Source organism: Rousettus aegyptiacus, unplaced genomic scaffold, assembly GCF_014176215.1.
Source record: "Rousettus aegyptiacus isolate mRouAeg1 unplaced genomic scaffold, mRouAeg1.p scaffold_m13_p_13, whole genome shotgun sequence".
NCBI lineage: Eukaryota > Metazoa > Chordata > Mammalia > Chiroptera > Pteropodidae > Rousettus > Rousettus aegyptiacus.
In genome coordinates, this window is record NW_023416288.1 from 48,522,525 (window position 1) to 48,535,516 (window position 12,992).

Here is a 12,992-nt window from a genome sequence, read left to right on the forward strand (position 1 = left end):
AGGAGGAACGCGGTGCAGGCGTGCGCAGGCGTGTGCGAGGAGGAACGCGGCGCAGGCGTGCGCAGGCGTGTGTGGCGGGGGACGCGGCGCAGGCGTGTGCAGGCGTGTGCAGGCGTGTGCGAGGAGGAACGCGGTGCAGGCGTGCGCAGGCGTGTGCGGCGGGGAACGTGGTTCAGGCGTGTGCAGCCGCGTCGGGCAGGGATCCTGGGCCTGGACGGAGAGCCGCGTAACCTCCCACCACCGCCGGCAGCCTTAAGTGGTTTCCATCCGGCCTCCTCGCGCCGATCGAAACCGCTGACGAGGACGGGCGTGCGGTGAGCGCGGCAGAAAACCGCTGGTTCCCGGGGCGGACGGGGGCTCAGGACCGGAGTGCCGACCGGCGCGAGACGCCGCGGGCCCTGCCTCCCCGTCCACGGTCCTTCCGAATGAGCGACGGGCGCACCGAGCCGGACGAGCAGGCAGCTCTGAGGACGCGGGCGCCCCGGGTCGCTGCCGCCCCCGATGGCGAGCGGAGGGCGGCCCCCCCGCCCCCCCGAAGCTTCCGGAAACAGACCCCTCCTCCCACGATCCCTCCCCGTCCCGTGTCCTTTACCTCGCCGTCTGTCAGTCTCAGACTGCGCGAGGCGGCCCAGATCTCGGGGGGCCGTGCCGAGTCCAGGGGCCTCCTTCGCTCCCGGGGACTCCGGGCAGCGGTCACGGCCGTGCGTTCAGAGCCGCATGCCGCAGCTGACCTCAGTACCCCTCGCGCTCGCCTTTTGGGTTTTCTGACCTCGAAATATTGCCCAGGTGAGTGGAAAAAAAAAACGCAACGATCCCAAGAGTCGGGGCCGCTCACCTCCCCTTCGTGAGGGCCCTGCGAGTTCCGGACCCGGGTTTTCAAACGTCCGGAGAGGTTGGCCCAGCATCACGGTCACCATGGAAACAGAGCTGGGCGGGGCCCTCCACAGTCTAGGCTGGACTCGGGGAATGGCGGGCCTCGGGGCCCCCTGCGATGAGGCCGGGGCGACCCCCGCTGTAAACTGTCCCATGAAGGGGACCCCAGAGTGCGCTTTGTCGTGGCTCTTGGTGCAGTTAGATTTGTTTGCATTCAGTGGGTTTTAACAGGAAGCTAAGGGATCGTGGGGTAAACCCCTCCGAAGAACACCGATCACGGCTGATGCCTCACCTGGTGCACCCCGAAACGAAGGGGCTGCCCCACCCCCAAACCTGCTCCGTTCCCTGCCCCGGCACCTCCCCCCGAAAGAGGTGACACTTCTTAAAATGCCAGATTATCGCTGTGAAATGAAACGCAGACCAAATTTATGGAACGTCTTCTACGACACTACCCCCAAAGGGCGCTGCGTAATGGCCATAAAATTGTGAAACACATTGTGGAACAGATATAATTTTTAAAGCAGCTGAAAATATAGATTAATGATTTGCCATCATTATTCCTCGTCGGAGGTCTTTAGGAATACTAATAAAATGACTCTACCGACAATTATTTCCATCCAAGTGTTTCTTCGTGGAATTCACTGTGATCTTTCGGCATGTAACTGGCTAATCCAAATGACGTTCTGAAGGGGGTCGGGGCGGGGGGCGGGGGACACAGTGTCATTTCAGCCAGAGAGCCACCTGGCTCGCCGCGAGCCTCCTCCTGTCCCTGCCCCAGGCTCGGGCCGCCCCTGGTCCTCTTGGGGTGATTCGGCACAATTCCACACCGCCCGAGGAACACGGGGGTGACGGTCGTCCGAGGGAACCTGTCTGCCCTCGGTGCCGGCCGGACGAGGCAGGTGGATCCAGGCCTCCCGCGTAACCCGCCATGCCCGAGTCCTAACCATCCTAAGGGGAGGCCCGGCACGCCTGTGCGCCCCCGCCCCACGCGGGGATCCCCCGTGTCCTGCCTCTGGGTCTACGGCGGCCGTAAATCGAGGACGCTGAACCCGGGCGGCCTGGGGCGCTGGTCACCAGGGGCCGCCCTCCCTCCGCGTTTCCACGGTCCCATAATGTTCCTGGGAAGACCACTCCGTGGTCTCTCTGCTGAAAGGCCAGAGCCGCCTGCTGGGCGCCCGTCCCCTCCGGGGCGATCGCACTCGGGGACAGAGAGATTCGCAGCGGCCCCTGGGGGCTCGTGTTGCATCCTTTGTCATGAAAATGAGGCGTTAGGACTTTCAGCACCTGGCACGCCCCCTGAGTTACCCCTGAGTTGCGGTGGACAAAGGAGCCGCTCCTCGCTGGTAACGATAACATGTAGCTTCGTCAAAGGCTGACGGCCGACGACCGCGTCTTACGGGCCCTGGACGGGCACGCTCTTCACGTCGAAATGGCTTACGTTATGGGAAAGGGTGCTATCCATCAACGGCAGCTCACGCCCCTGGGAGGGGCCATTTCGACCCTCAGAAAGTGCTCATAAGGTGACCCTCCGGACACAGAGTCAGCCTGCACCTTGACCTTGGACTTCCCAGCCTCCAGAACCATGCGAACAGATTCATTGTTTGATACCCAGACGGCGGTGTTTGTCGTGGGGGCCCCAGAAAAGCAAGGCAGGCCTCCAGCCGGTTGGACAAGGCCCCCCCACTCCTTGGGCCCCGCAATGCGACGTAAACCCCCCACTTGACATTGACCAGTTTCAGAGGTTAACCGCATCCAGCGATACGGTCACAGCAGCCCCTGCATGGTGTGCGATTACATCACTGGGTGCCACGGCCTGGCCTCAGTGGCTCCTGCCAGCAGCGCCGGTCCGGGGCAGGGAAACCCAGCCGGGAAGGGCTGTGCTGTGACCACAGCTCCTGCCACTCTGTGGGACGCCGGGCAAATCCGAACTCTCTGCTTCGTCCCCGAGAGGCGGGGCAAGGTGCTCTGGCTGCCACGCACGGGGGGCTGTGAACGGCAAAGAGTTTCCACGAGGAGCAGTAAAGATGACCACTTAAGAAGCACGCGCTTCGTGGGAAGACTCGGCTCCGAGCCCTCGCGTCTGTCTGTCCGCAGGGGCCACGAGTTTCCCCTCCGTTTATTCCGTCTCCCGCGGCCTCTCCAGACACGCCTTTTGCGCCTGCTCCACCTCCTCCCACCGGCGCTCGCGCACACCCAGGCGCCCCGACCGGCTCCAGAAACGCCCGGGTGGTCTGCGCCACATAGAACTAACCGCCGTCGCTGACGAGCGGCTGTTCCTTCGCGCCTGATTACCGAGTGGCACTATAATCGTGGCGTGTATAATTAATTGCACGTTTGGTTCGCCTCGCTGTACGTTTGATCAGTACGGAGCTCCGCCTGTGAGCTCGGTCTTCGCTGTCTGCAGAAACGTGGTCACTGGAGGCGTAAGCGAGGGCCGGCCCGCCAGCAGCCAGCAGCCAGGCGGAGTTTAGCGGCAGAACCCAGGGATCTGGCAACCCCCACACTACTGGGGGTGCCCGTCCTCTCCCTGACCCTCTTTCCTTTTAGATTGTTTCGCGGTTACTTCTTTCTTTCGACATGTCCCTTAAACAGCATCCGTGTGTGCCTGGCACGCAGTAGGCTCATACGGTGATCTCTTCGATGACGGGGTGCCCTAGGCATTATGTGTCCGGGATGCGTGGACAGAGAGAGGTTAGCGGCGGTGCAGGAGCACTCGGCACCCCTGCCCCCGGCCCCCGTGAGCCCTGAGCAGCCGCGAGGCTCACCCCGGGTTGCCCCGCAGGCCACAGAACTTGGGGGGCGGGGGCCCACATGGCAGCTGCTCCCCAGGGCCCCCATCTGCCGCTGCCTCCCACTGGGGCTGCCGCTCGTGGCACTGGGAGGGTCCCCGCTTAACAGAGACGCATCGAGTGTGGCATAAATTAAAAGCCGAATCATCCTATAATCGAATAGCCACGATTCCGAAAGGAATGAATCCCTGGGGACACTTTTATCAGTGTTTATCGCCCCGTTATATCATAATGGGCTAGTTAATGATAAAAAATGTGCCTTGCCAATTAGGATCGAGCACCGGATTCGGACGGAACCGCAGAGAGCCCGCGCGCACTTCCCTTGGTCCTATGACTCTCCCCGCACCGCCCGGCTCGTGTTCGGGCCCGATCGGCGGGAACCGCGAAGGACACCGACCTGTGCCACCCTCCCCCGCCGGGGGCTGCACACGAGGACACGGCGGACCGGTGAGAAGGTGGACGTCGCCCTTTACTGTGCTTCCAGAAACCAGAGACGACTCCCCGCCTGTACCGCCGACTGCCCGGGGCTGGAAACACCCCCGCCGCCCCGCGCGGTGAGGAGGACCCCGTATTCAGGCCACCGTGACTGACGGGAGAGGGCGGTGACGGAGAGAGGAGGGAGAGGAGGGGGGAAGCGGGGGGGGGGGAAGGGGGGCGAGGGGGGCACGGGGGGGGGGCGAGGGGAAGGGGCGGGGCCACTCCTCCTCCCGTGGGATCGCCGGCACCGTCCGTCCGCAAAGCCTCTCCTGAACGCCGTGCCGACTAAGCCAAGCCAGGGGCCTGCGGAGAGAGCAGGGCTCCGGGGGGGCGCACCCCCTTCTCGCCCGGCTCACGCCAGCGGGTCGTGAGCCTGTGTCCACGTTTAATGCAATCCGCCGATGAGATTTAAAACACCCTGCAGAATCAAAGAGCCGGTTGAACGAGGACGTGAAAACGGTGTGAAGAGGAAAATGCTGAACCACGATTGCTGCGCCGCGTTAAGAAGAAAAGCTGGTCACTATCCCGGAGGCCCGCAAAGCCACGACCTGCGCAGTTACCCTTGCCACACGTCGGGGAAAACTCAGGACGCTTCACCGGTTCTCTGCAAGGTACGGGGTTTGCAAACGTCCGGGTCGCCCTCCACTGTCACTCAGGCACAGTTACGTTCGCCGAAGCGTGAGATGACCAGCAAGTGGGCTCACTAAAGAAAGTGCTGACAGTCAAGGGTCTCGAAACCACGTTTTTTGCCTATTTTCGAGCTTGAGGCTATTTTTCCTGAAAACGCTCCTAATTAAAAATTCCAGGGCCTTCACTGAGTCTCCCGCCACAGCAGCCTTGACCGGAGCTGTGGTCAACCTGGTGTCCCGAGGGCCACTGCTCACTCAGCCACGCGACCCTCACGCGGCCCCCAGGACGGCCCCCTGCTGTGTGGTGACCGTTCACACGTGGAGGAGAGAGACCTGGTCTCCGCTAGCCGTGCGGGACCTCCCCCACCTCACCCGAGGGCTGACGCAGGGCCGGGCCTTAGGGCGGGGCTGGAAGCTGTCTCTCAGTTTCTCTGGACCCTTCACGTGCACTCAGATCTGTACACGGAGCCGTCACGCGATAACACGTGTGGCCAGGAGACAGCACACGATCTTCGTGACGGTCCTGTCTCCGGGGCCTGTTCGCTCACGTTAACTGTGAAGGACCGCCATCGCCCCGGGGCTGCCTCCTGCGACCCCCCAGCCTCCACCCGATCCCACGGCCCCCGGCCTCCACCCGATCCCACGACCCCCGGCCTCCACCCGATCCCACGACCCCCGGCCTCCACCCGATCCCACGACCCCCGGCCTCCACCCGATCCCACGACCCCCCGGCCTCCACCCGATCCCACAGCCCCCGGCCTCCACCCGATCCCACGACCCGCGGCCTCCACCCGATCCCACGACCCCCGGCCTCCAACCGATCCCACGACCCTCGGCCTCCACCCGATCCCACGACCCCCCGGCCTCCACCCGATCCCACGACCCCCCGGCCTCCACCCGATCCCACGACCCGCGGCCTCCACCCGATCCCACGACCCCCGGCCTCCAACCGATCCCACGACCCCCCAGCCTCCAGCCGATCCCACGGCCCCCGGCCTCCACCCGATCCCACGACCCCCGGCCTCCACCCGATCCCACGGCCCCCGGCCTCCACCCGATCCCACGACCCCCGGATCCAGGCCTGCGGTTTCATGTTGTCTTGTGTTGTCTCTGGAGTGGGAAGGATTTTTCTCTTCTGCGGCTCTGAAAGTTCACGGAGAATTGATACTACGCCTTCCTCAGAGTCACCGATGAGGCTGTAAGTTCCTTGATGTGAAAGGTCTTGATTATGAACTCGATTTTTTCATAGATGCCGGGATTGTCACCGTAGCTCCTCCTCCCTAAGTCTCGATAGTTTGTCTTCCAAGAAATCCACCCGTTTTATCTACACCGTGAAATTTTCTGGCACAAATGGCTCATCATAGTCTCTTACCCTGTGGATGGGAGTCGAACCTGGCGGGGGTTCGTCCTCGCTCTCAGCACTGGGGGTTTGGGCCTTATCTCGCGATCTCCCAGTCAGTCTGGCTAGAGATTTATCAACTCGCTTCACCTTCAAGAACCAGCTTCGGGTGACATTGATTTTGTCTGTTGTTCGGCCGCCGCCTCTTCCTTCGATTTCTGTTATCTTTATTGTCCCCTTTCTCCTGCTCAATTTGGGTTTGATTTGCTAAGAAGCGGCGCTGATGGGAACGTGAGCCCCGAGTCGCCTCAAAAACGCCCCCGCCTGCTGCTTGCGCGAAGGCCGTTCGCGTCTGAGCTACGCGTGCTATGGCCGCAGGGGACGTGCCCTCTGCCGGGGGGACCACGTGTCCCCTCCCGGTCGGACGCACGCGCCCCGCGCCTGACCGACAGCGCGGCAGGATCCGTCGTCAGGGCCTTGCCCCTCCTGCCCGCCCCTCGAGGCTCCCTAAAGTGTCCCTTACAGGACGTTGCGGGTGTCGGAACACGCTCGTTAGGGAAGACGCCGCCGTGCTCCGGGCTCCGTGAGGGGCGTCCGCCGCGGACAGCAGGACCCGCCCCCCCGACTTGCCGTGAGGGACCTCGGACTCCGGCCCGCCCGATGTCACGCGAGCGAAGTCACCTCCGTGGAAACCGAGCGGCTTCTCCTGCCGCCTCCCGAAGCACCGCAGAGCACGGGTCCAGGCCTTCCCGCAGGCCAGCTACACACGTGCCGTGAAAAGGGAGCTCGGCGCATTCGCTCCCGGGAGCGACGGGCCATCTGGTTCTGCGCGGCTCGGGCGCCCGGCAGAAAGGCCGCGACCCGGTGGTAGTGGCCGCCCCGCCCCCCCACCCCCGGGCAAGCGGCGGAATCGCCTGGAGCCGGGCGCGGAGCTGGCCCCTGGGTGGGAGCGATGCTGGGGGTGAGGCCCCCTCCCCGGGGCGCCCGGCCCCCGCCAAGGCCCTCCTGGGCCTTTGGTCCCGGGCTTTAGTCTCCAGAGCTGCAGGGTGGGCCTGGCTTCTCGGAGACTGTGCCTGACCAGGTCAGAAAATCGGCAAGAAGGGGCGGCAGCGGGCTTTCTCTTTGCCACGAACCTTGCCGTCACGGGAGATGGGAGCAGGCGGAGCGGACCTCCCGGGACGCAGCAGCCCGGGCCCCGCGCGAGGCTCACCGGCCCCCGCGGCCACCCCAGAGCTGAGGGCAGCGCGGTCTGCGTCTGGCCACCAGCACTGGCCCCAGGCCCTGGGCAAGGCACGCCACCACGGGCCCCCCAACCCCGCCCATGTCGCCCCCAGGAGGGGGCCCTGCTCGCCCAGGGCCTGCCTCCCCCGCCCTGCTCTCTGCCCGCCTGACGGCCTCGCTCAGCTGCCTGGGACAGGTCACCTGGCCACTAACAGCCACGACGCCTTCGCGACACCTCCCACAGGGAGCCACGGAAATGTCCTCCATTGTCCCTGTCCCCAGGATGAACCACCGACACCTTCTCCACCCCCTCCCGTGCCCACAAGGAGCCGCCGACACCTGCTCCATCGTCCAATCGGATAGAGCCCCCCGTTCCCTGCTCCCCCATCTCCTCTGCTGCCCCGTGACCCTCTCCCCATCCTCCCCCCGAGTGCCAGCGGATGGAGCAGTGGCGCCTCGGGGAACCGGGGGCCCGTCTCAGGGACGTAAACAACGAGCGCAGGGTGGTGGCTCCGGGGCAAGGGCTGTCCCTGAAGCTGCTTGCCGAGCATCCCCGGGACACGCCGCCGAACGGAACCACCACTGAAGCCGGCGACAACGGCCGGACAGACCCCGGGTGACCCTCACGTCACTCCTGACGCGCCTCACGGGGAGAGCAGCGGCACGGGCGGACGGGGGTCTCGCGGCAGGACGCCGCCGGTTCCCGGAGTTTCATCCGTGGTTTCTGGCAGAACATTGGAGAAGCCTCGACTTCTACGGGGCGGGGGGCGTCACAGGGGGGGCCCGAGGCTCATTCCCAGCGCACACAGCCCACGTGGGCCGCCCCTCGTCACGCGGGCGTGGCCTGCACGCTCCCGGGCCGGCCCGGCTTCCCGCTCGGCTCACGTCTGCCGGCGGCGTGCGGCCCTGTGCGCCCCCTTCTCACGGGCGGGCGGCCGGGCGGGCCGACTGGTCGGAGGCGCGCGTGAGAAATGGCAGCCCTGAGCCGGGCTCCGGCCCTCCTGGGGGAGGGGGCGCCACCTCCCCTGCTGGCCGCACCACCTGCGGAGGCCCCCGGACCCAGGCTCTGCACCCGCCTCGGGATTCTTGTCCCCAAGGGTCCCAGCGGGTTTTACAAGCACGTTCACTCCGAAGGGAAAACCGCAAGTCCCATTGGGTCCATTTCTGCTCCGCGCAGTGACGGCCTCTAAAACGCCCCGGGAGGGTCAATGCAGGTCATCGGGCCTCGGTCCCAGCAGGTTTCAGCTCGAGACTGACCTCTGAGAACCCGCAAGGAGCTCAGCCCTTTCCAGCCACACACCGCTGGGGCCACCTGCAGCCAGGACCCTGGCCGGTGCGCGGTGCTGCGGCGCCCTCTGGCGGCCGCCTCGGGGACAGGCGGCTGCGGACCCGCGGCCGAGGGTCGGGCGGAGGGAGCATGGGGCGCACCCCAGGAAGGCGCTCGCTCCCGGCAGGGGCTAACCAGCTGGCTTTGTCCTGCTAAGTGGCGTGAGAGGGGGCGGGACCCCGCTTTCTCTGTGCGGACCGACCGAGCTGGTTTGGAGGCGACGATGTGGATTCAACGAGAGAGCGAACCGGGCCCCCCGCCGGCCCCACCCCACCGGCCCGTCCCTCCTCGGCCCTGGGCCAGGAGCGGTTCCCTCTTCCTCATTCCGTAACGGCACCGCCTGTAATTCAATCGCAGCCCGCACACGCCAGCACGCGGCGCACACGCATGCACACACACACTCGCACACACGCACGCACATGCACACGCGCCGCTGACCTCAGAGAGCTTCCCTTGCCCGCTCTCGTTCCGGCCACTGTCAGGTATCCACCTGGCCAGGTGGACATGCGCATTTAAAACGCCGGCCGGGTGGACGCGTCTGCCACCCGAACCCGCGCACCCGGGCGCCTGTGGGACCCGCCTGCCTCCTCCGGTCCCTGACTCAACCCGATGCCGTCCGAGGCCGGGGTCCCGGGCACAGGGAGCCAGCCCTGTCTCTGTGACCTGCGGCCAGCGGGGCTGCGGCCGGGATCGCAGCCGGCTCTGCCCCTACCCTGCGGCCCGAGCGCCTCCTGTGGCCTCAATGCTCCATGTGGCCTGTTGGTGCCCCAGGCCTGCACGCGGTCGCTGAAAAATTAACTCGAAAAATTTAAACTTAAAATGAGAGCAATCGTTTTGTTTCACTGAAATGTCACTAAGTGCCATCTTAAGTGCCTGTTACGGACTCTTCTAGATGATCCTGAGGCCGCGTCTGGGCTGGACGGTCACCTAGAACGCCCGGCCGAGGCTCAGACAGGGCCGTCAGCCCAGGGAAACAGACCCAACAGAAGACACTGTGTCCCACGGGGGTGGGGGGCGGGGGCGGGGTTCGTGTCAAGGCTCACGTGATCACAGGGATCGGCGAGTCTGAATGAAGCTCGAGGGATCGGCTGGCTGGAAACTCAGGCCGGAGCTGACGCTGCCGTCTGGAGTGTGACATCTGTGGGGACGGCTGGCAGGCGGGGGGCCGGGCAGGACTTCCACGTTACCATCTTGAGGCAGAACCCCTTTTTCCTCAGGAACTCTCAGTTTTTGCTCTTAAAGTCTTCACCTGATTGGGCGAGGCCCACCACGTGATGGAGGTTCATCTTCTCCACCTAAAGTCAACTGACTGTAGCTGTAACTGATGGTACGGAAAGATCTAGACTAGCGTGTGACCCAGTGGCTGGGCACCACGGCCCGGCCACAGGGGCGCGTCAGAGGAGCCATTGCAGGGAACACGCACCTTGCCTGTGTCACAGAGTGACGCGTCCACCAACCTGCCGAGGCCGTCGCACCACCCTCGGGGCCTGGCTCACGCCGCCCGCCCAACACGCCCTCCAGGGCACCGCGTCCTAAGAGAGCGCGGACTCAGCGACGCCGATGCTTACGCCCGGGGTTCAGAAGCCTTGGGGAATCCCGCGGTGCGATCGGAGGCAGTCCCGCGAGGGCCACCTGCATCCGCTGGCCGTCGCTAAAGCCACGAGGCCGTCCTCCCCGCGGCGGGGAGCGGGGAAGCCGGGGAGGCCGTGAAAGAAAAGGCGGAGGTTGATACGCGGCGTGCGTGGACCGTGTGAGAAGCCGGAACGAACGGACCGTCCGCCAGAAGCCAAGGGGCGAGAGTTGGCCCACGGGGGCCTTCGCACGCGGTGGCCTGTGCCCGAGGGGACACACAGGTGCCGCAGACGTCGCCGGAGCTGCTCGGGCCGCGCAGAGGAAACAAACCACAGAATCCCGCGGACCACACGCCTCGGTCACCTGCACACGCCACGGAGCCCGGGTCCGGCCGAGCGACGGCAGGACAAAGCCCAGCGTCCGCGCTGCCCGGCTTCGTCCCTGCAGCTCGCAGACACTGCTGCCCGCGGCCTCGTTTCCCCCACGCAGGGTCCCGCGCGCACTGGGGCGCACGGGGGCGCACGTGGCTTTGATCAGTTACTACAGCTGATCGGACGCCTTCGTGCTGAAAAGCCAGCCAAGGCCACCGCCTCTAAATTCGCGTCGAAAATCCTCAGGTGTGTGATGATTCATTTTTTAACAACCGTTGCGTCAATTACACTTTTTTCGAAATCCTCGGCGGCAAATACCGTTAATACCCACACGCCACGAGAAATAATCCGAAGCACCCCAGGCCAAAAACGAAAAGGGTGAAGCCGAGCCGTCGACCTGCAGGGCGTGAACGGCTACTTCCTGGCTGCTGACCCCGCGACATTACAGAGGGTAGAAAGAGCTAGTTTTTTCAACATTAGAAAAATCCTTCCAGGATACCAACATCAAGGCGGTTTCTTTCCTCTCTTAAAAAAAAAAAAAAAAAAAAAAAGATTTATTTCCATCTGAACGAGTAAAACTGATGTAATTGCAGATCAGAGCCCCACATAATTATTTTGCCAATCAATAACATTTCTATTTCGCGAGCCTGACGGCTGCTCTTAAAGGAACCGTCATGAAATATTCTCCAATTAAGTAAAGCATTATTTAACAGATAAATATTCCTCACGGGGCTCTCCTGTGGTTTTAAATACGCGGGCACTTGATTAGCCTTACGGGCTTGTTTGGCACGGCTGTAATTTCTACAGATGAGACAGGAGGTAGGGAGCAGAAAGAACGAATGAATCACAGGACGGCTGGCAGTCACGCGAGCGCTCACCGTTCGCGCCAGCCGGGCTGGAGGGCGGAGCGGCCACCCCTCCGCAGAGCACCCTGCGGCCCGCGCGGGTCCTGCGGGGGGCCCCTCCCGCCGGGCTGTCTAGGCGGTCCGCCGGCAGACGGCCACGACGCCAGGGCCAGGTTCCATCCTTAAAAGGCTCGAGGGGACGACAGTGAACATCCCGAACACTCGAAATCCAGTTTTCGCCGGTGGTTCCCCAAACACGCGACGCTTCTCAGCGTAGGGCGCACGCGGCCTGAGGGAAGCAGGCGTGGAGTCTCCGTGCGGACAGGAACTGAGCTCAGTGCTGACTGGGTGCCCGCCATGTGCCAGGCACAGCAAAGGTCAGACCCCTGCCTCTGAGGGCCCCCGTGTGTATGGGGGGAGATGCTGGGTGCGATCACGCAGGGAGAGGCTGACCGGTGGGGCAGGGCGAAGCAGGCTTCCTGCAGAGGCGGCGCTGGCGGCGTGGGCCCAGGTGAGGCAGCTCTCAGCGCGGGGAACCCCTTCGGGAGGCTGCCACCCTCCCGCCCCCAAAATCACACGGCGATGATTCCAAGACGGATGTTCGAGATCCCGGTGTGCTCAGCTGCAGCACGTCTGTGGGGCGGGCACGACCAGAACGGAAGACGTCCCCACGTGGGTCACAGAGGACGTGCCACGGCGCATCCAGGCGGGGAGACGGGGGCGGTGCAGGCGGCAGGGGGCTTCGACTGCACGGGTGATCAAAGCGACTCTGTGCCATCAGCTACGTAATAAGAAAGGGCCTCGCGGGGTTTACGTTCGACAGCTATGGGCCAATATCTGCTTAAAAATATTTCCTTACTAAAATTAGTCCCACAGACTAATTTAGTCCATAAACCTAAGATTCTCTGCTCCCCACCGACACTCGTCTTTATGCAGTTTTGATGAGCAAGGCTCTCAGGAGACAACGAGCGCTTTATGACAGAATAATAATGGCTAAAATCGGTCGAACATTTTCCACGGGCCCACTGCGGCTCTAAGTGCTCAGACCAGAAACTCTCTTTTACCTTATCTGCCGTATAAAGTTGATGCACAAAACAAAACATACCAGCAAAGCATTCTGAACAAAAAGGAAACTATTTCGACATTGAAACATCCAATATCAGCAGCTTCCTAGAAGCCATGCCATACCGAGGGATTAGGACGGGGGGTGTGGGGTGGGGGGCTCCCTCTCCCCGCTGTCGTCTCCAAACTCTACTCCAGTATCTTATGAAGTCGCCCCACGACTCGCGTCCGTGGGTTTGGCCACCCCCCACTCTAACACTCGGCAGCTGCACCCCACCTACTTCTGGAGAAATGGTTACGGACACACAGCTTCCTCGCCGTTACTGAATTTCTTGCGGCCGCAGTTTCCTATCTGGAAAATGGGGTAACAGCAATACTGACTTCTAAGAGCCGCGTTTAAGATTAAATAAAGCTGCGCGGGGCCAGCACGTGGCGCACATGGTCAAGGCTCAGATCACGGCCCCTCCGCACCCCGACTCGGGACTTG